This window comes from Harpegnathos saltator, unplaced genomic scaffold, assembly GCF_003227715.2.
Source record: "Harpegnathos saltator strain DR-91 unplaced genomic scaffold, Hsal_v8.6 scaffold110, whole genome shotgun sequence".
Taxonomy (NCBI): Eukaryota; Metazoa; Arthropoda; class Insecta; order Hymenoptera; family Formicidae; genus Harpegnathos; species Harpegnathos saltator.
Genome location: NW_020229885.1, coordinates 26,480 through 30,992, shown reverse-complemented (window position 1 = coordinate 30,992; position 4,513 = coordinate 26,480).

The window sequence follows — 4,513 nt, the reverse complement described above, 5'->3', positions numbered from 1 at the left end:
TTTTTGCTAATAATCGAGGACATAGTGAACTTGAATTAATCTGATTTAAATTTTGCACAAATTCTTTTTTGGAACATTCTTTTATTAGCAGACGAATAGGAGAACTATTTTCATCAAAACGCGTTATAAGATGGCATGAAACATCTTGAAATTTATGGACAATATAATAAAATTATAAAATTATTATTTAAAAAATAATGCAATTTAGAATTTCAGAATACAACTTACTAGGTGCGCAATTAAGTTTCTGGGTTTTTTTGAGCAATGGAAAATGGAAAATTTCAAGAGAAATACAAAAAATAGTTTATTCAAAGTATCGTCCCTCGCTAGCTACACATTTTTTCCATCTCTCTGGCAACGCATGAATACCGCGAGGATAAAACGACGCGTCTTTAGACCGAAACCATTCATCCAACCAATTTTGCCCTTCTTCGAAATTGGCCAAATGTTGCCCAGCCAAGCCATGAGCCATCGACCGGAACAAGTGATAATCGGAAGGGGCCAGGTCTGGCGAATACGGCAGGTCGATAGCAGATCCCATTTCAGCGTTTTGATGGTGTCCTGGACGATGGAAGTGCGATGGCATGGAACGTTGTCGTGCTGCAATATCAATCGTTCGTGCCTCGTGTCCCATTCTGGCCGTTTTTCGAGCAATGCATGATTCAAATTAATCAGTTGTTGTCGGTAGCGATGCCCATTGACAGTTTCACCCGGTTTCAGCAGCTCATAGTACACGATTCCTTTCTGATCCCACCAAACGCAGAGCATTGTCTTCTTTCCGAAGCGATTTGGCCGTGCCGTCGATATTGATGCTTCGCCAGGTGAAAGCCACGATTTTTTGCGTTTGGGATTCTCGAAATATATCCACTTCTCATCGCCAATAACAATTCAATGTAGGAAACTCTTTCTTTCATGCTGCAAAGCAAAATTTCGGAAGTAGCTCTTCAATTTTTCATCTGTCTCTCAGTCAACTCATGCGGCACCCATTTTCCTTCCTCTTGAATTTTTCCCATGGCATGTAAACGTTTGGAAATACCTTGGCGAGTCATGTTTAATGCTTCCGCAAGTTGATTTAGTGTTTGCGTATCATCTTCATGCAATAACGCTTGCAGATCAGCGTCCTCAATTGTTTTTGGTCTTCCGGAGCGCTCCTTGTCCTCAGTGCCGGAATCGTCACTTCTGAAGCGTTTAAATCAATCTTCACAGGTAGTTTTCGATGGTGCATGTTCGCTGTAGGCCTTCTCAAGCAAACGACATGCTTCAGCTGCACTTTTTTTCAAGTTAAAGCAGAAAAGCAAAGCTTCCCACAAATGTTGTTTATTTGGCACAAAACTCGACATCTTCGTTGTTAGAAAAAATAATTTTACGTTGCGATATGTGTTGGTATTACGACTGGTTATTGTTAACAGATGTCCAAGCTATAAAGAAAACACAACTTCAGACATGTATGTCGACCACATGTGTCGTTAGCGCTATCCATGTGTGAAACCTGAAAACTTAATTGCGCACCTAGTATTTCTATTTATTAGGCGTGTGATTTAGTTTTAAAGGGTTTCATTTCTCAAAAACTGATTTACTCAAACAAAATAATGAAAACTTTAACCAAAATATTTTCGTTCTCTATTTTTTCCTATCTTTCTGGTAAGAGATCGATTCCGTGACGATAAAAAGATTCTACTTTGGAGTTGATCCAATATTTAACCAATTTTCGCACTTGTTCGAAGTTATGGAAGTGTGTATCTTCTAGAGCATGTTGCATCGACCGTGGAACAAATGATAATCGGATGGAATAATGTCTGGAAAATATGCGGTAAAACTTCTTATTCCAACCCTAATATTGTTTGCTTCATTGATAATGAGGTTGAACATTTCCATGAAAAAAATCACTCTGCGTTGTTTATTCGCAATTAATGATCGTTTTCAGTCTAATGTTCATTTCAGTTTGTATAGTTATTGTCGATAGTGATCAGCGGTGACAGTTTCATTCGGATTTAATAGTTCATAGTATACAGAACTCGGTACATAGTATAAAGAACTCGGAAGTATAGGCTTTTCAAAATACACTCTGAAGGCACATTTGCCATTTTTCAAGATATCTGAAAACGACCAACGCCATTCGATAGAGCATCGTTTGTACCCGTTTGTACCTCCTTTCAAATCGTTTGTACGTTAAAGGGCTCGGAAGCATAGGCTTTTCAAATATGCGCTGAAGGCACTTTCGCCATTTTTCAAGATATCTGAAAACGCCCAACGCCATTCGATGGAGCATCGTTTGTACCCGTTTGTACCTCCTTTCAAATCGTTTGTACCTCAAAGGGCTCGGAAGCCTAGGCTTTTCAAAATATGCGCTGAAGGCACTTTCGCCATTTTTCAAGATATCTGAAAACGGCCAACGCGATTCGATGGAGCATCGTTTGTACCCGTTTGTACCTCCTTTCAAATCGTTTGTACATCAAAGGGTTCGGAAGTATAGGCTTTTCAAAATACGCGCTGAAGACACTTTCGTCATTTTTCAAGATATCTGAAAACGGCCAACGCCATTCGAAAGAGCATTCTGTACTTCTGAGCTTTTTGAGGTACAAACGATTTGAAAGGAGATACAAGCGGGTACAAACGATGCTCTTTCGAATGGCGTTGGCTGTTTTCAGATATCTTGAAAAATGGTGAAAGTGCCTTCAGCACGTATTTTGAAAAGCCTATACTTCCAAGCCCTTTGAGGTACAAACGATTTGACAGGAGGTACAAACGGGTACAAACGATGCTCTTTCAAATGGCGTTGGCCGTTTTCAGATATCTTGAAAAATGGCGAATGTGCCTTCAGAGTGTATTTTGGAAAGCCTATACTTCCAAGTCCGTTGAGGTACAAACGATTTGAAAGGAGGTACAAACGGGTACAAACGATGCTCTTTCGAATGGCGTTGGGCGTTTTCAGATATCTTGAAAAATGGCGAAAGTGCCTTCAGCGTGTATTTTGAAAAGCCTATACTTCCGAGCCCTTTGAGGTACAAACGATTTGAAAGGAAGTACAAACGGGTACAAACGATGCTCTATCGAATGGTGTTGGCTGTTTTTAAATATCTTAAAGTTGGGCGCTGGCGATTTTTTACCCTTCCATAACTTTTTAACCCTTTAGGTACAAACGAAATAAAATGTGGTACAAACGGGTACAAACGAGGTACAAACCTATGATATAAACGTTTTTAAAATTTTTTAAAGTTGGGCGCTAAGTTCACATCGGTTAAGAGGTTGCGTCAGGGTTCGAAGGTTTATGTACAGATGTGGACATAGAACTTTGTTAATAACATTTTCGGAGGTAGGATTTTAGAGTTGCGTCGCAGTATCTCTAAGATAATTATTGTAAAGGATGGGGTATCATGGTGATAAGAGATTTCATCATCTCGCTAGTTTTAGTAAGAGTTGTTGGGTAATATATTTTATGACGGGACGTGGAAGAGCTATGAGTTCTGGAGGATTAACAAAATCAGATATCGGCTGGTCAGGCCAGGGAGTGACTCAGCGGATCTTCCCGACAAACAAATAGAGGATTTTGGTCTAAGGGCAGATAAAAAAGAAATTGGTATATGACGTCATCGTGCTCGAAGGGTTACGGAACATGTTAGTTGAATATAACATTTGAACATTTGAAGCGAGCAACATAAAATCAATTCGCTCTATTTATAAAAGAATCTAGAATACGCGGTGTTCACAAGACGTAACATATTATTATAATTATTAATTTTTTAGAGTTAATTATATTTTGTATTTCTTTAGGTCCAGATAAATTTCAATAATGTTCATGCTCAAACAAGACAGGTTATTGAGAGAGCATTTGCTTTGCTCAAAGGAAGATTTAGAAGGTTAAAATTCCTGGACATGAATCGGGATGACATCACTCCATACGTTATCATAGCGTCTTGTGTTCTTCATAACATCTGCCTTGGTGTAGTTGATGATATGGAAGATTTTATACTTGAAGGTTGGGAGCTGAGAGAAGTGCTTCCTGAAGCTGATTTAATAGTGGGTGAATCAATAATGGGACCTGTGATAAATGAGAATGCTGGCATTGCTAAAAGAAAGTATTTAACATGGCTTATATCATGATTATTTTATTTAACTGTGTAATGATGTTATGTAACGAGCTGAACTGCTAAATAAATAATTTAGTATAAATCTACCTAAATAACTTAGAAATTTTTGTCGTAAGGAGAATAAAATATAACTTTTATCGAGAAAAATATATATTTTAAAAGTAAAAAGTACAGTAAATTTTTAATAGTAAGAATACGGATAGTGATAACAGTAATGACGAGCAAGTACAATTGGAATTGAAAAGATAAATAAAGATATGTAATCAACAAATATAACCATGCATGATAGATGGTTATCTGAAAAAATTCTACGTTTGTCAAATAATCAGTTTCGTGAACATTTTCGCACCAGAGACAAACGAATTACTTGAGCAAAGATTTGCAATGTTTTGTCGAATCAAAATAATGATAGTAGGCCAAAGATT